General features: G+C 44.1%; 1 protein-coding gene across 2 annotated transcripts in view; it reads right to left on the reverse strand.

Annotated features, from left to right (window-relative positions):
• Positions 1–22,361, reverse strand: part of ANK3 (ankyrin 3) — an 853,965-nt gene that overhangs the window by 812,801 nt on the left and 18,803 nt on the right. The gene's annotated exons all lie outside the window — the stretch shown is intronic.

Below are 22,361 nucleotides of genomic sequence, written 5' to 3' on the forward strand. Positions count from 1 at the left end.
CTCCTGGGTGTGCCATCTCTCTCTCTCTCCCCAATTGTGGGCCATAGAAAGCCTATTAATTTTTTTGCTTGATTTGGGTTCCAAAATCTACCAAAAAAAATCACTAAATCAAACAGTGGGAGATTAATATTGGCCTCTGGGCTTGTGTGCCACTCCTGACTCCTGTGTGCGTCATCTGTCACTCAGTGGGCCCTAGAAAGCCTATTTTTGGTTTTATTTGTTTTCTAAATTCTCCCTGAAACAATCATTTTATTTTCTTTGGTTTCTAAATTATTCCTGAAAAAAATCATTTTTTTTGTATTTTTTTTTCTCTCAAGTCTCCCTGAAAAAAAAAAAAAAAAAAAATCTGTGGGAGATTCATATTGCCCCTTCTGCTTGTGTGCCAGTCTTGACTCCTGGGTGTGCCATCTCTCTCTCTCTCCCCAATTGTGGGCCATAGAAAGCCTATTAATTTTTTTGCTTGATTTGGGTTCCAAAATCTACCAAAAAAAATCACTAAATCAATCAGTGGGAGATTAATATTGGCCTCTGGGCTTGTGTGCCACTCCTGACTCCTGTGTGCGTCATCTGTCACTCAGTGGGCCCTAGAAAGCCTATTTTTTGTTTTATTTGTTTTCTAAATTCTCCCTGAAACAATCATTTTATTTTCTTTGGTTTCTAAATTATTCCTGAAAAAAATCATTTTTTTTGTATTTTTTTTTCTCTCAAGTCTCCCTGAAAAAAAAAAAAAAAAAATCTGTGGGAGATTCATATTGCCCCTTCTGCTTGTGTGCCAGTCTTGACTCCTGGGTGTGCCATCTCTCTCTCTCTCCCCAATTGTGGGCCATAGAAAGCCTATTAATTTTTTTGCTTGATTTGGGTTCCAAAATCTACCAAAAAAAATCACTAAATCAAACAGTGGGAGATTAATATTGGCCTCTGGGCTTGTGTGCCACTCCTGACTCCTGTGTGCGTCATCTGTCACTCAGTGGGCCCTAGAAAGCCTATTTTTGGTTTTATTTGTTTTCTAAATTCTCCCTGAAACAATCATTTTATTTTCTTTGGTTTCTAAATTATTCCTGAAAAAAATCATTTTTTTTGTATTTTTTTTTCTCTCAAGTCTCCCTGAAAAAAAAAAAATAAAAAAATCTGTGGGAGATTCATATTGCCCCTTCTGCTTGTGTGCCAGTCTTGACTCCTGGGTGTGCCATCTCTCTCTCTCTCCCCAATTGTGGGCCATAGAAAGCCTATTAATTTTTTTGCTTGATTTGGGTTCCAAAATCTACCAAAAAAAATCACTAAATCAATCAGTGGGAGATTAATATTGGCCTCTGGGCTTGTGTGCCACTCCTGACTCCTGTGTGCGTCATCTGTCACTCAGTGGGCCCTAGAAAGCCTATTTTTTGTTTTATTTGTTTTCTAAATTCTCCCTGAAACAATCATTTTATTTTCTTTGGTTTCTAAATTATTCCTGAAAAAAATCATTTTTTTTGTATTTTTTTTTCTCTCAAGTCTCCCTGAAAAAAAAAAAAAAAAAATCTGTGGGAGATTCATATTGCCCCTTCTGCTTGTGTGCCAGTCTTGACTCCTGGGTGTGCCATCTCTCTCTCTCTCCCCAATTGTGGGCCATAGAAAGCCTATTAATTTTTTTGCTTGATTTGGGTTCCAAAATCTACCAAAAAAAATCACTAAATCAAACAGTGGGAGATTAATATTGGCCTCTGGGCTTGTGTGCCACTCCTGACTCCTGTGTGCGTCATCTGTCACTCAGTGGGCCCTAGAAAGCCTATTTTTGGTTTTATTTGTTTTCTAAATTCTCCCTGAAACAATCATTTTATTTTCTTTGGTTTCTAAATTATTCCTGAAAAAAATCATTTTTTTTGTATTTTTTTTTCTCTCAAGTCTCCCTGAAAAAAAAAAAAAAAAAATCTGTGGGAGATTCATATTGCCCCTTCTGCTTGTGTGCCAGTCTTGACTCCTGGGTGTGCCATCTCTCTCTCTCTCCCCAATTGTGGGCCATAGAAAGCCTATTAATTTTTTTGCTTGATTTGGGTTCCAAAATCTACCAAAAAAAATCACTAAATCAAACAGTGGGAGATTAATATTGGCCTCTGGGCTTGTGTGCCACTCCTGACTCCTGTGTGCGTCATCTGTCACTCAGTGGGCCCTAGAAAGCCTATTTTTGGTTTTATTTGTTTTCTAAATTCTCCCTGAAACAATCATTTTATTTTCTTTGGTTTCTAAATTATTCCTGAAAAAAATCATTTTTTTTGTATTTTTTTTTCTCTCAAGTCTCCCTGAAAAAAAAAAAAAAAAAAAATCTGTGGGAGATTCATATTGCCCCTTCTGCTTGTGTGCCAGTCTTGACTCCTGGGTGTGCCATCTCTCTCTCTCTCCCCAATTGTGGGCCATAGAAAGCCTATTAATTTTTTTGCTTGATTTGGGTTCCAAAATCTACCAAAAAAAATCACTAAATCAATCAGTGGGAGATTAATATTGGCCTCTGGGCTTGTGTGCCACTCCTGACTCCTGTGTGCGTCATCTGTCACTCAGTGGGCCCTAGAAAGCCTATTTTTTGTTTTATTTGTTTTCTAAATTCTCCCTGAAACAATCATTTTATTTTCTTTGGTTTCTAAATTATTCCTGAAAAAAATCATTTTTTTTGTATTTTTTTTTCTCTCAAGTCTCCCTGAAAAAAAAAAAAAAAAAATCTGTGGGAGATTCATATTGCCCCTTCTGCTTGTGTGCCAGTCTTGACTCCTGGGTGTGCCATCTCTCTCTCTCTCCCCAATTGTGGGCCATAGAAAGCCTATTAATTTTTTTGCTTGATTTGGGTTCCAAAATCTACCAAAAAAAATCACTAAATCAAACAGTGGGAGATTAATATTGGCCTCTGGGCTTGTGTGCCACTCCTGACTCCTGTGTGCGTCATCTGTCACTCAGTGGGCCCTAGAAAGCCTATTTTTGGTTTTATTTGTTTTCTAAATTCTCCCTGAAACAATCATTTTATTTTCTTTGGTTTCTAAATTATTCCTGAAAAAAATCATTTTTTTTGTATTTTTTTTTCTCTCAAGTCTCCCTGAAAAAAAAAAAAAAAAAAAAATCTGTGGGAGATTCATATTGCCCCTTCTGCTTGTGTGCCAGTCTTGACTCCTGGGTGTGCCATCTCTCTCTCTCTCCCCAATTGTGGGCCATAGAAAGCCTATTAATTTTTTTGCTTGATTTGGGTTCCAAAATCTACCAAAAAAAATCACTAAATCAATCAGTGGGAGATTAATATTGGCCTCTGGGCTTGTGTGCCACTCCTGACTCCTGTGTGCGTCATCTGTCACTCAGTGGGCCCTAGAAAGCCTATTTTTTGTTTTATTTGTTTTCTAAATTCTCCCTGAAACAATCATTTTATTTTCTTTGGTTTCTAAATTATTCCTGAAAAAAATCATTTTTTTTGTATTTTTTTTTCTCTCAAGTCTCCCTGAAAAAAAAAAAAAAAAAAAAAAAATCTGTGGGAGATTCATATTGCCCCTTCTGCTTGTGTGCCAGTCTTGACTCCTGGGTGTGCCATCTCTCTCTCTCTCCCCAATTGTGGGCCATAGAAAGCCTATAAATTTTTTTGCTTGATTTGGGTTCCAAAATCTACCAAAAAAAATCACTAAATCAATCAGTGGGAGATTAATATTGGCCTCTGGGCTTGTGTGCCACTCCTGACTCCTGTGTGCGTCATCTGTCACTCAGTGGGCCCTAGAAAGCCTATTTTTTGTTTTATTTGTTTTCTAAATTCTCCCTGAAACAATCATTTTATTTTCTTTGGTTTCTAAATTATTCCTGAAAAAAATCATTTTTTTTGTATTTTTTTTTCTCTCAAGTCTCCCTGAAAAAAAAAAAAAAAAAAAAAATCTGTGGGAGATTCATATTGCCCCTTCTGCTTGTGTGCCAGTCTTGACTCCTGGGTGTGCCATCTCTCTCTCTCTCCCCAATTGTGGGCCATAGAAAGCCTATTAATTTTTTTGCTTGATTTGGGTTCCAAAATCTACCAAAAAAAATCACTAAATCAATCAGTGGGAGATTAATATTGGCCTCTGGGCTTGTGTGCCACTCCTGACTCCTGTGTGCGTCATCTGTCACTCAGTGGGCCCTAGAAAGCCTATTTTTTGTTTTATTTGTTTTCTAAATTCTCCCTGAAACAATCATTTTATTTTCTTTGGTTTCTAAATTATTCCTGAAAAAAATCATTTTTTTTGTATTTTTTTTTCTCTCAAGTCTCCCTGAAAAAAAAAAAAAAAATCTGTGGGAGATTCATATTGCCCCTTCTGCTTGTGTGCCAGTCTTGACTCCTGGGTGTGCCATCTCTCTCTCTCTCCCCAATTGTGGGCCATAGAAAGCCTATAAATTTTTTTGCTTGATTTGGGTTCCAAAATCTACCAAAAAAAATCACTAAATCAATCAGTGGGAGATTAATATTGGCCTCTGGGCTTGTGTGCCACTCCTGACTCCTGTGTGCGTCATCTGTTACTCAGTGGGCCCTAGAAAGCCTATTTTTTGTTTTATTTGTTTTCTAAATTCTCCCTGAAACAATCATTTTATTTTCTTTGGTTTCTAAATTATTCCTGAAAAAAATCATTTTTTTTGTATTTTTTTTTCTCTCAAGTCTCCCTGAAAAAAAAAAAAAAAAATCTGTGGGAGATTCATATTGCCCCTTCTGCTTGTGTGCCAGTCTTGACTCCTGGGTGTGCCATCTCTCTCTCTCTCCCCAATTGTGGGCCATAGAAAGCCTATTAATTTTTTACTTGATTTGGGTTCCAAAATCTACCAAAAAAAATAACTAAATCAATCGGTGGGAGATTAATATTGGCCTCTGGGCTTGTGTGCCACTCCTGACTCCTGTGTGCGTCCTCTCTCACTCAGTGGGCCCTACAAAGCCTTTTTTTTTTTTTTTTTTCCTAAATTCTCCCTGAAACAATCATTTCATTTTATTTGTTTTATAAATTCTTCTGTAAAAAATAATTTTTTTCTAATTTTTTTTTTTTCTGAAGTCTCCCTTTTAAAAAAAACAAACACAAATCAGTGGGAGATAAATATTTACATTTGCGCTTCAGTGACAGTCCTGCGTGTGTGCCATCTCATTTGTTGCCAACAACAACAGAGTGTGTAACATTGTGGCTGATTTTCGTTGTGGTCTCACCCACCTGTAAAGGGGTAGCTAAATCATACTGAAGTTATAGCTCACCGTGTAAGTTGTGTGACAGCAACAAATACCGTTCGTTTGGTAACGTTTTTAAAACAATGAGGAAGTCTGGTGGAAGAGGTCGTGGCCGGGGGCGTTCATTGTCAGCTGGTAATGAGGGTAGTGGTAGTGGTGGAGCATCAGCTGGTCGTGGGAAAAAAAATATTGCACCTAAGTCTGGAGCTGTGGAGCCAGGTTCGTCGTCTGGCTACACAAGGCCTCGAACGCTCCCTTTTCTGGGAGTAGGAAAACCGCTTCTAAAGCCGGAGCAGCAAGAGCAAGTTTTGGCTTATCTTGCTGACTCAGCCTCTAGCTCTTTTGCCTACTCTCGTGAAACTGGTAAATGTCAAAGCAGCGCGTCGTTAGTGGATGTTCACGGTCAGGGACAAGTCGCTTCCTTGTCCTCTTCAGCAAAAACAACAACAGAGAAGAATGCAGCAGGCGACACAACGGGTTACTCCATGGAGCTCTTTACACATACCGTCCCTGGCTTAGAAAGTGAAGCAGTTAACAGTCCATGCCCATTACAAGTTGAATCTGACATGGAGTGCACTGATGCACAGCCACAGCCAGACTACTATGCTGGTCCTTTGACTCAGACCACAACATTGCCCTCGCAGGGTGCTGATCAAGAATCAGACCCTGATGAGACTATGTTGCCCCATCACGAACGCTATACCACCGACCGACACGGTGACACAGACGAAATTGCACACGAGCTACAAGAAGAGGTAATAGATGACCCAGTTCTTGACCCCGATTGGCAGCCATTGGGGGAACAGGGTGCAGGCGGCAGCAGTTCTGAAGCGGAGGAGGAGGGGCCGCAGCAGGCATCAACATCGCAACAGGTTCCATCTGCCGGGCCCGTATCTTGCCCAAAACGCGTGGCAAAGCTAAAACCTGTTGGAGGACAGCGTGGCCATCCGGTTAAAGCTCAGTCTGCAATGCCTGAAAAGGTATCCGATGCTAGAAAGAGTGCAGTCTGGCATTTTTTTAAACAACATCCAATTGATCAGCGCAAAGTCATCTGTCAAAAATGTTCAACTACCTTAAGCAGAGGACAGAATCTGAAAAGTCTCAATACAAGTTGCATGCATAGACATTTAACCACCATGCATTTGCAAGCCTGGACTAACTACCAAACGTCCCTTAAGGTTGTAGCACCCTCGGCCAATGAAGCTAGTCAGCAACGCAACATCCCTTCCGGCAGTGTAGGGCCACCATTTTCCGCACCACCTGCAGTATCTGTGCAGGTTTCTTTGCCAGGCCAAAGCCGTCAGGGTCAGGGAATCACCAGTTTCGTAGTAGGAAACACTGCATCTAGGGCACCGGTGGCAACAATACCATCTCCCACCGTCTCTCAGTCTGCCATGTCCACCGGCACCCCCGCTAGTTCCACGATCTCCAGCTCTCCAGTCCAGCTCACCCTACATGAGACTATGGTTAGAAAAAGGAAGTACTTAGCCTCGCATCCGCGTACACAGGGTTTGAACGCACACATAGCTAGACTAATCTCGTTAGAGATGATGCCCTACCGGTTAGTTGAAAGCGAAGCTTTCAAAGCCCTGATGGACTACGCTGTACCACGCTACGAGCTACCCAGTCGACACTTTTTTTCCAGAAAAGCCATCCCAGCCCTCCACCAGCATGTTAAAGAGCGCATCGTCCATGCACTCAGGCAATCTGTGAGCACAAAGGTGCACCTGACAACAGATGCATGGACCAGTAGGCATGGCCAGGGACGTTACGTGTCCATCACGGCACACTGGGTAAATGTGGTGGATGCAGGGTCCACAGGGGACAGCAAGTTTGGGACAGTTCTGCCTAGCCCACGGTCTAGGAAACAATTGGCTGTAGCCGTTCGCACCCCCTCCTCCTCCTATTCGTCCTCCTGCAGAAGCGAGAGCTCGTCCACAGACCGCAGTCGCACAACCACTCCATCCGCAGCTGCCACTGTTGCACACCAGGTCTCCCATTATGGGGCAGCTACTGGCAAACGTCAGCAGGCTGTATTGGCTATGAAGTGTTTGGGCGACAACAGACACACCGCGGAAGTTCTGTCCGAGTTCTTGCAGAAAGAAACTTGTAGATTGTGAGCCCTCGCGGGCAGGGTCCTCATTCCTCCTGTACCAGTTATGACTTGTATTGTTTAAGATTATTGTACTTGTTTTCATTATGTATACCCCTCCTCACATGTAAAGCGCCATGGAATAAATGGCGCTATAACAATAAATAATAATAATAATAATAATAATAAAGAAACGCAGTCGTGGCTGGGCACTGTAGATCTTGAGGCAGGCAAGGTAGTGAGTGATAACGGAAGGAATTTCATGGCTGCCATCTCCCTTTCCCAACTGAAACACATTCCTTGCCTGGCTCACACCTTAAACCTGGTGGTGCAGTGCTTCCTGAAAAGTTATCCGGGGTTATCCGACCTGCTCCTCAAAGTGCGTGGACTTTGCTCACATATCCGCCGTTCGCCCGTACACTCCAGCCGTATGCAGACCTATCAGCGTTCTTTGAACCTTCCCCAGCATCGCCTAATCATAGACGTTGCAACAAGGTGGAACTCAACACTGCACATGCTTCAGAGACTGTGTGAACAGAGGCGGGCTGTTATGTTTTTGTGGGAGGATACACATACACGGGCAGGCAGTAGGATGGCAGACATGGAGTTGTCAGGTGTGCAGTGGTCGAAGATTCAAGACATGTGTCAAGTCCTTCAGTGTTTTGAGGAATGCACACGGCTGGTTAGTGCAGACAACGCCATAATAAGCATGAGCATCCCCCTAATGCGTCTGCTGATGCAAAGTTTGACGCACATAAAGGATCAGGCGTCTGCAGCTGAGGAAGAGGAAAGCCTTGATGACAGTCAGCCATTGTCTGGCCAGGGCAGTGTACAGGACGAGGTAGCGGGCGAAGAGGAGGAGGAGGACGAGGAGGATGATGGGGATGATTATATTTTTAATGAGGAAGCTTTTCCGGGGCCACTGGAAATTGGTGGCGCGGCAAGGCCGGGTTCTGGTTTTTTGAGGGACACAAGTGACGTGGATTTGCCTGAAACTGCCCCTCAACCAAGCACAACCGCAGATTTGAGAACTGGAACTTTGGCCCACATGGCGGATTATGCCTTACGTATCCTCAAAAGGGACACACGCATAACTAAAATGATGAATGATGACGATTACTGGTTGGCCTGCCTCCTTGATCCTCGCTATAAAGGCAAATTGCAAAATATAATGCCACATGAGAACTTGGAACTAATATTAGCAACCAAACAATCAACTCTTGTTGACCGTTTGCTTCTGGCATTCCCTGCACACAGCGCCCGTGATCGTTCTCACACGAGCTGCAGGGGCCAGCAGACCAGAGGAGTTAGAGGGGCAGAAATCAGAAGTGGCGTTGGCCAGAGGGGTTTTCTGACCAGGTTGTGGAGTGATTTTGCTATGACCGCAGACAGGACAGGTACTGCAGCATCAATTCAAAGTGACAGGAGACAACATTTGTCCAGTATGGTTACAAACTATTTTTCATCCCTTATCGATGTTCTCCCTCAACCGTCATTCCCATTTGATTACTGGGCATCAAAATTAGACACCTGGCCAGAATTGGCAGAATATGCATTGCAGGAGCTTGCTTGCCCGGCAGCTAGTGTCCTATCAGAAAGAGTATTCAGTGCTGCAGGTTCAATACTAACAGAAAAAAGGACTCGTCTGGCTACCCAAAAGGTAGATGATCTAACCTTCATTAAAATGAACCACAACTGGATTTCGAAATCTTTTGCCCCACCTTGCCCGGCTGACACCTAGCTTTCCTATGAAAAGGTCTTGCCTGTGGACTATTCTGAATGCCTTTTCCAATCTCGTAATTTTCAGCACCTGATTGTCCAGCATACGACATGTTTACACCTCACTAAATGGCCAAACTCCCCACACGGGGCCGTGGTATCGACACTTGGCGACAGCACCCGTGAGAGTGCAGTTTGTCTGAAGAGGTGGGTGAGCCCGCTTTTGGTCGACGGCACTGCCACTGGGCCCCTCCTAGTACAATAAAGTGTCTCTGGCGGTGGTGGTGCGCACCCAACGTCAGACACACCGTTGTAATATGAGGGGCCCTGGGTCTGTACCGCCGGCCACAAGACAGTTTCCCCCCACCCCAGCTCAAACAGTGCTCTACCACTTGCAAAATTATCTCACAGCTCCACCAATGTTTAGTCTATGCGCTGACATCCTTCAATGCCTGCCACTGACAATACCATTGTATTGACATTTTTGTTATGTTAGGCCTTCGATGCCTGTCTGTGGTCACTCCTTCCACTAGGCCTCCACTGACCACACCACTGCTGCCCGTGTACCCCTGGAACCAATTTAAAATTGCCTACAGCCATGTGTTATTATTTTAGGCCTTCGATGCCTGTCTGCGGTCACTCCTTCCACTAGGCCTCTACTGACCACACCACTGCTGCCAGTGTACCCCTGGAACCAATTTAAAATTGCCTACAGCCAGCCCAATTTTTTTATTTTAGGCCTTCGATGCCTGTCTGCGGTCCATTCTTTCAACTACTACTACACTGACCAGGTCACTGCTGCCCGTGTACCCCTGGAACCAATTTAAAATTGCCTACAGCCATGTGTTATTATTTTAGGCCTTCGATGCCTGTCTGCGGTCACTCCTTCCACTAGGCCTCCACTGACCACACCACTGCTGCCCGTGTACCCCTGGAACCAATTTAAAATTGCCTACAGCCATGTGTTATTATTTTAGGCCTTCGATGCCTGTCTGCGGTCACTCCTTCCACTAGGCCTCCACTGACCACACCACTGCTGCCCGTGTACCCCTGGAACCAATTTAAAATTGCCTACAGCCATGTGTTATTATTTTAGGCCTTCGATGCCTGTCTGCGGTCACTCCTTCCACTAGGCCTCCACTGACCACACCACTGCTGCCCGTGTACCCCTGGAACCAATTTAAAATTGCCTACAGCCATGTGTTATTATTTTAGGCCTTCGATGCCTGTCTGCGGTCACTCCTTCCACTAGGCCTCCACTGACCACACCACTGCTGTCCGTGTACCCCTGGAACCAATTTAAAATTGCCTACAGCCATGTGTTATTATTTTAGGCCTTCGATGCCTGTCTGCGGTCACTCCTTCCACTAGGCCTCCACTGACCACACCACTGCTGCCCGTGTACCCCTGGAACCAATTTAAAATTGCCTACAGCCATGTGTTATTATTTTAGGCCTTCGATGCCTGTCTGCGGTCACTCCTTCCACTAGGCCTCCACTGACCACACCACTGCTGCCCGTGTACCCCTGGAACCAATTTAAAATTGCCTACAGCCATGTGTTATTATTTTAGGCCTTCGATGCCTGTCTGCGGTCACTCCTTCCACTAGGCCTCCACTGACCACACCACTGCTGCCCGTGTACCCCTGGAACCAATTTAAAATTGCCTACAGCCAGCCCAATTTTTTTATTTTAGGCCTTCGATGCCTGTCTGCGGTCACTCCTTCCACTAGGCCTCCACTGACCACACCACTGCTGCCTGTGTACCCCTGGAACCAATTTAAAATTGCCTACAGCCATGTGTTATTATTTTAGGCCTTCGATGCCTGTCTGCGGTCACTCCTTCCACTAGGCCTCCACTGACCACACCACTGCTGCCCGTGTACCCCTGGAACCAATTTAAAATTGCCTACAGCCATGTGTTATTATTTTAGGCCTTCGATGCCTGTCTGCGGTCACTCCTTCCACTAGGCCTCCACTGACCACACCACTGCTGTCCGTGTACCCCTGGAACCAATTTAAAATTGCCTACAGCCATGTGTTATTATTTTAGGCCTTCGATGCCTGTCTGCGGTCACTCCTTCCACTAGGCCTCCACTGACCACACCACTGCTGCCCGTGTACCCCTGGAACCAATTTAAAATTGCCTACAGCCATGTGTTATTATTTTAGGCCTTCGATGCCTGTCTGCGGTCACTCCTTCCACTAGGCCTCCACTGACCACACCACTGCTGCCCGTGTACCCCTGGAACCAATTTAAAATTGCCTACAGCCATGTGTTATTATTTTAGGCCTTCGATGCCTGTCTGCGGTCACTCCTTCCACTAGGCCTCCACTGACCACACCACTGCTGCCCGTGTACCCCTGGAACCAATTTAAAATTGCCTACAGCCAGCCCAATTTTTTTATTTTAGGCCTTCGATGCCTGTCTGCGGTCCATTCTTTCAACTACTACTACACTGACCAGGGCACTGCTGCCCGTGTACCCCTGGAACCAACATCAGAAAATATAAAAATAAGTATTTTGCTTACAAAAAAGAAAATACTGGAGAGATATCAAATGCAGACATTTTAACATTAAAAACAAACACACAACTAAAATCTGGTACAGTACTAAAAATGGCCACCAGCTACAATTACTTTCTCCTGCAAGTAGTTAACTGAAAGGTTTTTTAAATTGAAAACACAGATATGGCATCCACCGAGTGTTGTCCTGTCGCGTCTTCTTTATATTATTGCCGAGAAGATGCAAAACAATGAAAATAATAAAATCATTAATTACCAAAATAATAGAGAAAGTCAACACCACATTGCAAATAAACATTCATTCCAAATAAAGAAGCAGGGCGCGTCCGAGGGTGAGTATATACCTAATAAGAATATAATCACCCTCGGACGCGCAATGCTTATTTCCAACAGCCTTCCTTCCTAAGAATCAGCTCTTCCGTGGTGTAGAGAGACGTTGTGTTACACTCCAAGGTGTTCCCCAGGTTGCCTTTCCTGAGCTTCGATCTTCCGGCTCTCGTTTAGTAGTTGTTGGAAACTACGCTGCATTAGGCCTTCAAATTGGGTATGGGGTGTAGAGAGATGGTGTGTTCCACTCCAAGGTGTTCCCCAGGTTGCCTTTCCTGAGCTTCGATCTTCCGGCTCTCGTTTAGTAGTTCTTGGAAACTACACTGCATTAGGCCTTCAAATTGGGTATGGGGTGTAGAGAGAGGGTGTGTTACACTCCAAGGTGTTCCCCAGGTTGCCTTTCCTGAGCTTCGATCTTCATGCTCTCGTTTAGTAGTTGTCGGAAACTACGCTGCATTAGGCCTTCAAATTGGGTATGGGGTGTAGAGAGAGGGTTTGTTACACTCCAAGGTGTTCCCCAGGTTGCCTTTCCTGAGCTTCGATCTTCCGGCTCTCGTTTAGTAGTTGTTGGAAACTACGCTGCATTAGGCCTTCAAATTGGGTATGGGGTGTAGCGAGAGGGTGTGTTACACTCCAAGGTGTTCCCCAGGTTGCCTTTCCTGAGCTTCGATCTTCCGGCTCTCGTTTAGTAGTTCTTGGAAACTACACTGCATTAGGCCTTCAAATTGGGTATGGGGTGTAGAGAGAGGGTGTGTTACACTCCAAGGTGTTCCCCAGGTTGCCTTTCCTGAGCTTCGATCTTCCGGCTCTCGTTTAGTAGTTCTTGGAAACTACACTGCATTAGGCCTACAAATTGGGTATGGGGTGGAGAGAGATGGTGTGTTACACTCCAAGGTGTTCCCCAGGTTTCCTTGCCATTGCTTCGGTCTTCCGACTCTCGTTTAGTAGTTGTAGAAAAGTACACTGCATTAGGCCTACAAAATGGGTATGGGGTGGAGAGAGATGGTGTGTTACACTCCAAGGTGTTCCCCAGGTTGCCTTTCCTGAGCTTCTATCTTCAGGCTCTCATTAAATTGTGGTTACATGGAACAACTGCATTTGGCGTACTAGTTGGTTTGGGGCCTACTATCGGTGTCTGCCACTCCTTGCTGTTCTCCTGGTTTCCTGTCCTGAAATTCCATTTTCAGGCTCTCGTTAAGTAGTTGTTAATGTTAGACTGCATTTGGCCTACTAGTTGGGTTGGGGCCTACTATCGGTGTCTGCCACTCCTTGCTGTTCTCCTCCACTGAACAAAGCTGTGCCGCCTGTTTACTACGGTTGCCAATTTTGAACTGCATTTCGACTACTTACTGATTTGGCCCTACTCTCTGTGTCAGCCTCTCATTCCAGTTGTCCTCCACTGCAATGCCCCCTGGTTATTCCTGTGTTACCAATTTTGAACTGCATTTAGCCCACTTTATTCTTTGGGCCTATATCTGTGTTTCCACTTCATCGTGCCCATTGCCCAGCCAGTGATAGATGAGTCTGCTGGTACATTGACCCATAACGCAACATTCCCCGTGCATGCTACACAACAACATTGTGACCCTGCTGAAAGTCAGGTTGCTCTTCCCGCATACCATACCACCTTACACGGGGACAAAGAGGAAGGTGCAGATGAAAGTGCAGGTTCCTTCATCAGGTGGGGGGAGGAATACTAGTTGGCGACGTCACTGGCACAGGGCCTCTCATAGTACGCAAAAGTGTTGCTGCCGGTGGGAGGCGCCCCCGCCGTGCAAACACACCGCTGTACTTTGAGGGGCCCTGTGCCAGTGCCAATGCCAACAAGTGGGCCCCCCCTGCTTGCTCAGGATCACAGCACTTGCAAAGTTGAAATACTTACCTCTCCCTGCTCCACTGCCGTGACGTGGTCCAGATTTCCTGGGCCCACTAATTACTTGAACCAGCCCTACCCCACACAACTTTAGCCAAATGACCCCCAATTTCAAATGCCTTCCAATTATTATAAGGTAAATTACGCTTGACAAGCTTCATTAAGAAGAATGGATGGTTTTGACATTAAAATGGGCACTCTTGGTGTTTTCCTGGCCCCCACTCACTGCCGACTATGCTGCCCCATTGACTTGCATTGGGTTTCGTGTTTCGGTCGATCCCGACTTTACGTCATAATCGGCCGATTTCACTCGACCTGACTTTTGAGATAGTCGGGTTTCGCGAATCCCGGCTCGACTCTAAAAAGGTCAAGGTCGCTCAACTCTACTGATTATATATCACAGTGACATATTTCTATCTACCTAATTATGTTCTTCATTGCTATCTATCTCTATCTTTGAACATCTTTAATACATAACACTTTTTAATTTCTATGCTACATTTCATTCCATATGTATCACACTGACCGCACACTGACAGCACACGGAAACACAGATGTCAGATACGTACACACAGATGGCGCACGGACCATGGATCTCACCACTACTGGTGATTCCAGTACAGGAAACACCAGGACGTGTGAACTGGGCCTAACAGATAAGTTGTATTCAGTAATGGAGCTAGCTAGTATACAGAAGTTGCTGCACAGCACTTTATGGCTCACCGACTGTTGTAAATGAAATTATAAATTAGTTTTTAGGGTCAATGTGCTTCTGTGCTACGGTATCGAAAGGCAAATGTGAGCATTAAAGTTCCACACTCCACTACATTCATGGTTACGGCTCTAATTATAACATTCTTCCGTGAATTTTAAATAGCCATGCTCAATAAATATTAACTTTTAAAAGCTTCCAGGCTCTGAATTCATTGTAAGAGTTTAATTTACCCTACTAACAAAGTCATGGAATAAACCTCCATATTTTTTACATATTTGTGCATGTGTATATTTTAATAAAACACATATTTAGATATGCAATATTATCAAAAGTGTAGACACATCTGTTCATGCAATGTTTGTTCTTGATCTCATTGGAATGTGCACATTATAGATTCAGACTCAAAACAGCAAAACCATAAAGGGATACATAAGAAAACAAGGTGTAAAGAAACATGTGAAAAAACAAATCCGAATAATTCTTAAGTTTTAGGTTTCTCACAGTACCCCCCTTTTAATTGATTGCAGCTTCACACACCCGAGCCATTCCCTCAAGCAGGTTCAGCAGATAGTCACCTGAAATAACTTCCATTGAACATGTATGCCTTGTTAAGAGTTTATTTGTGGAATTGCCGGTCTTTTGAAAATGTTTGTGACCATCAGGTGTTTTTCAGAGGCAGTGCTGGTGCACAATTCCATGAGGTGCTGAGTCCTATTACACAACTGTTCTAAACCAGAATATAGAAAGAACCACTAAGCTAAGAAACAACAGTCCATCATTATTTTAATAAATGAAGGTCAGTCAATGTGGAAAATCGATAGAACTTTGAAGATATCCTCGTGTAGTCATGAAAATTATCAATCGCTCCATCGGGTCCGTGCGCGACGATACACACTGCCGGCCAATCAGAGGCCAGCAGCTGATGTTGGCGTGCACCTAATGAGATGCATGGCAGTGATGTCATACGCGCCGTTCGCATGCCAAAATCAGCTCCTGGCTTCACAACAGGACGCCATAGGGGAGCGAAGGGAAGGTGAATATTTTTTTTTTTTAATCAGTGGCCATACTAGTACATGGATGACTATGGGATGCATTATACTTTATGGATGACTATGGAGCTGCATTATACTTTGCAGATGACTATGGGAGTGCATTATAGTACATGGATGACTATGGGCTGTGCATTATACCTTATGGATGACTATGGAGTGCATTGTACTTTATGGATGATTATGGGGTGCATTGTACTTTATGGATAACTATGGGGGTGCAATATACTTTATGGATGACTATGGTGGTGCATTATACTTTATGGATGACTATGGGAGTGCATTATACTTTATGGATGATTATGGGGTGCATTATACTTTATGGATAACTATGGGGGTGCAATATACTTTATGGATGACTATGGGAGTACATTATACATTATGGATGACAATAGGGGTGCATTATAGTACATGGATGACTATGGGCTGTGCATTATACTTTATGGATGACTATGGAGTGCATTATACTTTATGGATAACTATGGGGGTGCAATATACTTTATGGATAACTATGGGGGTGCAATATACTTTATGGATGACTATGGGAGTGCATTATACTTTATGGATGACTATGGTGGTGCATTATACTTTATGGATGACTATGGGAGTGCATTATACTTTATGGATGACTATGGTGGTGCATTATACTTTATGGATGACTATGGGGGTGCAATATACTTTATGGATGACTATGGTGGTGCATTATACTTTATGGATGACTATGGGAGTGCATTATACTTTATGGATGATTATGGGGTGCATTATACTTTATGGATAACTATGGGGGTGCAATATACTTTAAGATGACTATGGGAGTGCATTATACATTATGGATGACAATAGGGGTGCATTATAGTACATGGATGACTATGGGCTGTGCATTATACTTTATGGATGACTATGGAGTGCATTATACTTTATGGATAACTATGGGGGTGCAATATACTTTATGGATAACTATGGGGGTGCAATATACTTTATGGATGACTATGGGAGTGCATTATACTTTATGGATGACTATGAAGGTGCATTATACTTTATGGATGACTATGGTGGTGCATTATACTTTATGGATGACTATGGGAGTGCATTATACTTTATGGATGACTATGGTGGTGCATTATACTTTATGGATGACTATGGTGGTGCATTATACTTTATGGATGACTATGGGAGTGCATTATACTTTATGGATGAATATGTTGTGTGCATTAAACTTTATGGTGAACTATGAGCTGTGCATTATACTACATGGATGACTATGAGATGTGCATTATACTATATGGAGGAATATAGGCTGCATTATACTATATAGAGAACTATGGGGGGTGCATTATACTTCTGATTATGAGCCCCATGACTTCTAGGTATGGCCCTGGAGAGCATAATGGTATATTTTTTACTATACATTAAAGAACAGCAGCAAAACGGGGGACATATACCAAGATGGGGGATATATACGGTATGTATATACCAGGAGAGGTCCCAGGATAAGGAACATATACCAGAATGGGCGATACATACCTGGATGGGACCAGAATGAGGGACATATATACAAGGATGAGGGACATAAATATCAGGATGGAGGGTGCATATATACAAATAACAAGAGGATAAACACATACAACTAATGGAAGATAGCATGTTCAATATAAAATGTTGGAAAGTGTATAAAAAATACTCCAAATAAATTCCATAGCTAAGTGCTAGGACAATACGGACACAATGAATATCGATACGAAAACCACCACAGAAACAATTACAGTGAAAACAGTCCAGTTCAAAATATATATATAATTACAAAATGAATTTACTAATAGTAGTACAAGACAATATCAAAAAGAATACAGGCAAGTAATAGAATCAAGTAAACACCCGGCGGGAGACAGCGTGGGATCCCTTTACTTGAATACCTGGTATGTTTACTTGATTCTATTACTTGCGCACATGACTTGAACTACTTCCTATATGTATTCTCATGCCTGTATTCTTTTGGACACTCAGGGATCTCTATGCTGTAATTACCGCCCTTATGTATGCGGCATAATCTGTCACTTTTTAGTCTTGTTGTCTGCCATCGTCTTGTACTACTATTAATAAATTCATTTTGTAATTACGTATATACTCAAGTATAAGCCGACCCGAGTATAAGCCGACCCCCCTAATTTTGCCACAAAAAACTGGGAAAACTTATTGACTCGAGTATAAGCCTAGGGTGGAAAATGCAGCAGCTACCGGTGAATTTCAAAAATAAAAATAGATGCTCCATACCGTTCATTATTGCCCCATAAGATGCTCCATATAAAGCTGTGCCACATATAATGCTCCATACTGTTCATTATTGCCCCATAGATGTGCCATATAAAGCTATGTCATATAGTGCTCTGCACCGTTCATCATTGCCCCATAGATGTGCCATATAAAGCTGTGCCATATAGTGCTCTGCACCATTCATTATTGCCCCATAGATGTGCCATATAAAGCTGTGCCATATAGTGCTCTGCACCATTCATTATTGCCCCATAGATGTGCCATATAAAGCTGTGCCACATATAATGCTCTGCACCGTTCATTATTGCCCCATAGATGTGCCATATAAAGCTGTGCCATATAGTGCTCTGCACCGTTCATTATTGCCCCATAGCTGTGCCATATAGTGCTCTGCGCCGTTCAGTATTGCCCCATAGCTGTGCCATATAGTGCTCTGCACCGTTCATTATTGCCCCATAGCTGCCATATAGTGCTCTGTGCCGTTCAGTATTGCCCCATAGCTGTGCCATATAGTGCTCTGCGCCGTTCATTATTGCCCCATAGCTGCCATATAGTGCTCTGCGCCATTCATTATTGCCCCATAGCTGTGCCATATAGTGCTCTGCACCGTTCATTATTGCCCCATAGCTGCCATATAGTGCTCTGCGCCGTTCAGTATTGCCCCATAGCTGTGCCATATAGTGCTCTGCGCCGTTCATTATTGCCCCATAGCTGCCATATAGTGCTCTGCACCGTTCATTATTGCCCCATAGCTGCCATATAGTGCTCTGCGCTGTTCAGTATTGCCCCATAGCTGTGCCATATGGTGCTCTGCGCCGTTCAGTATTGCCCCATAGCTGTGCCATATAGTGTTCTGCGCCGTTCATTGTTGCCCCATAGCTGTTCTATAGAAAGCTCTGCCATATATAACGTTGCTGCTGCTGCAATAAAAAAAACCCCGCCATACTCACCTCTCTTGCTTGCAGCTCCCAGCGTCCCGTCCCGGCGTCTCTCCGCACTGACTGATCAGGCAGAGGGCGGCGCGCACACTATACGCATCATCGCGGCCTCTGACCTGCACAGTCAGAGAAGAGAGACGCCGGGAAGATGGAGCGGCGCCCGGCGTGTGGAACGGGGACAGGTGAATATGACATACTTACCTGCTCCCGGCGTCCTGCTCCCTCTGCCTGTCACACGGTCTTCGGTGCCGCAGCCATATATATATATTTTGATCTGGACTGTTTTCACTGTAATTTTTTCTGTGGTGGTTTATATATACAAATAAATATATATGTATACAGTGCCTTGCGAAAGTATTCGGCCCCCTGCAACTTTTCAACCTTTTCCCACATATCATGCTTTAAACATAAAGATGCTAAATGTAAGTTTTTGGGGAAGAATCAACAAGTGGAACACAATTGTGAAGTTGAATGAAATGTATTGGTTATTTTAAATTTTTGAGGAAATCCAAAACTGAAAAGTGGGGTGTGCAATATTATTTTGCCCATTTAACTTAATACTTTGTTGCACCACCTTTTGCTGTGCATGTGCGGTCCGTAGCTGCCGCTGTGGAAGCTATCTGCGGGTTTCAAGGTCCTCTGCAGCTGGTGCATGACTTTCACATGTGTTCAGGCTTGCAGTCGCTGCAAGGTGCCCTAAGCCTCAGTTCCTGTGCTGACTGTGCTGTAATAGTTTCTGTTTGTGCTTAGGGTGCATGCGGCCACACCTTCCCGGCTTTTATTAGGGTTAGTGTGTGCACCTGTGTTGCTTTCCTCAGCCTATTGCGGAGGGGTCGCTCCTATATAAACTCTCTATTTCCTGTTGGGCATTGCCAGAGCATTGCATTGTGTTTCTGAGTCTTGCCTTGTGTGTGAGGTATCCAACTCCCGTTCTGTATGGAGTCTGTTCTGGGAGAGCCGATACCTGTTTTTCCGCCTGTCCTGGGTGCAGAGTACCCAGATCCGTTAGTATCTTGTTTTTCTGCCTGTCCTGGGGCAGAGTACCCAGATCTGTTATCTCGTTTTTCCACCTGCTCTGGGGACAGTGTACTAAATTAAATCCATTTGTATCTCATTTTTCTGCATGCTCTGGGGGCAGAATACCCAGATCCGTTTTTGTGTCTAGTTTTTCCGCCTTCTCTGGGGGCAGAGTACCCAGATCCGTTTGTGTCTTGTTTTTCCACCTGTTCTGGGGGCACAGTACCCATATCTGTCTATCCTGCAGGTTGCATATCCAGTACCTGACCCTGTCTGAACTGTGTCCTCTGTATTATGCTCCTGAAGTCTTTTTGTGTCTGACACCCCGTACCCAGTGACTGTGAACTTCCTGGGCTCTTCTTTTAAAGATGGAGTTCGGTGTTCTTGCTGATCGTTTACAACGCTGTGTTCAGCCTGCTATGCGGAGCTAACTCCATCTGGCCCAGGTCCAGTCTGGCGGTTCTTGCACCATCCCGCTTGAGATCCTTCCCAGGTCCAATGCCTGGAGCCTGAAGGCCTTAGCTAGGAACCTAATGACCACCGCTGCCTGGTCCTATGTCATCCATCTCCCAGCCGATGACCTGAGCTGCCATACCAGTGTCCCAGATGTCTATCGGTGTCCCTGATGTCCTGATGTAGACAATGATATGGGCTGCCACGCCAGTGTCCCAGATGTCTCTCCGATGTCCTGCCTTTGTCCTGATGTCCTTCCTGTGTCCAATGTCCTGAGGTCCAGCCTGTGTCCAGATGTCCAGCCTGTGTCCGATGACCTGATGTCCAATCTGAGTCTGACGTCCTGAGATCCAGCCTGTGTCCAGATGTCCAGCCTGTGTCCAATGACCTGATGTCCAATCTGAGTCCGATGTCCTGAGGTCCAGCCGTGCCAGATGACACTGGACTGCATCAACCCGTGATGAACCCTGACGTCTGTCCAAGGTCGGTGTCTGATGTCTGATGCGGTGTAATCTAGTTTTGCATATCGCCATCTTGACCATATGCTCAGCTGCCACCGACCCTGCTCACTGCCCTTCCCTAGTCTGGGTAGGTCCTGGTTACTCTATGTGGTCCAGTGGGTCCACATTCCGGAACACTTGGGATGCTCGCTCCCCGTCATCATGGTCTGACGACATGAAGGTGTCGGCTAGGCCGCATCTCCGGTTCCAGCCGTAACAGAGGGGAAGGTCAGATGGTGTGACGGGGTCTTGCTGGTGACACTGTTATTTGTTTGTTCAACATTCAAGGCATTCTGCAACAACATGCCATCCAATCTGGTTTGCACTTAGTAGGACCATCATTTTTATTGAAACAGGAACAACACAATGACACAAAACACACATATTAGGCTACGTAAGGGCTATGTAACCAATAAAGAGAGAGATGGAGTGCTGCACCACGTGATATGGCCTCCACAATTATCAGACTTCATTCCAATTGAGATGATTTGGGTTGAGTTTGGAATGCAGAGTAAAGGTAAAGCAGCTCAGCTCCTTACATCCTAGACTGTTAGAAAGCCATATCAGATGACTATCTGACCAAGCTGCTTAATTCAATGCCATGGCTGTGTAAAGTTGTCATTAGAGGAAAAAGGGAAAGGGGGGTTGATACTTTAGTTCCTTTGTGGGTATTTTGTCTTCAGTCTGACTATACATTGTGCACATTCCAGGGAAAGCCATTGTTAGAAAGTTGTTTAACTTTTGACCCATTGACCCATACTGTACGTCAACAAAGGAAGCCGATTTCAAAGCATAATTGCTCCTGCCATTTGCTTGCCTGCTAGGAACTGAGAAACTGTCTTTATTATACCTGTATGTATTTTAACTGACAGAACAGATCAGAGAAATAAAGATGCATGACCATTTCTGCTTCCATGCTGCTAGAGACAGATTACACTTGACAGCAGGCAGTTACATCTGCTGCATATCTGCTAGTAGGAAAACATCTAATGGTTGGTTCAGGTAGCAATATATAATTTGTAATAGCATAACAAGTTATGCTAAAAAGGTCATTCAAAACTGGACAGTGGACAGCAGAGACAGATTAGTTTTAATCTACAGCAAAACAATTTAGGAATATTTTTAAAATTGTTTGAGCGTGCTGCGATCCAATTAGCCAGATCTGCTAATCAGAGCCGTTGAAAAAACGGATCCGATGCATCAGTTTTTCACAATCTGCGACGGATCCATCGAGCCAACGGAGTGTGACTGATGACAAAAAACTGATGTGTGAAAGGGGCCTTATTGTGCTCTGCATGCTGGGATACTCAAATGAAGCGTCATAAAAGCAGGGGGCAGAGGCTGCGGTCACTTTGCAGCCTCTGCCTCCTTCATGAAATGAGGCGTCATCAGTGATGCTCGTTTCAGGGGCAAGGCTAGTCCCTGCTGTGTCCCTCCCTACGACCTGTGCACTGTGCATACGCTGGGATTCTCAAAAAAATAGGCATCATACAGGACATAGGAAAAAAATAGAAAAGCAGTTAGTGTAGTTAAGGAATAGTAGAGAATTTTTAATACTAGTATATTTGAAAATAGCTTAGATTACGGCACTAAATAGTGTAGGGGTTCCACTCACTCAGCTGCGACGGCTGACACACAGGAGACGTGTTCCTTTAAAGTTCACTGGGTTTATTGCTTCATAAACCATGTGGCAAAACAACAGAAAA

This window comes from Ranitomeya imitator, chromosome 2 (assembly GCF_032444005.1).
Source record: "Ranitomeya imitator isolate aRanImi1 chromosome 2, aRanImi1.pri, whole genome shotgun sequence".
In the NCBI taxonomy this organism is placed as follows: domain Eukaryota; kingdom Metazoa; phylum Chordata; class Amphibia; order Anura; family Dendrobatidae; genus Ranitomeya; species Ranitomeya imitator.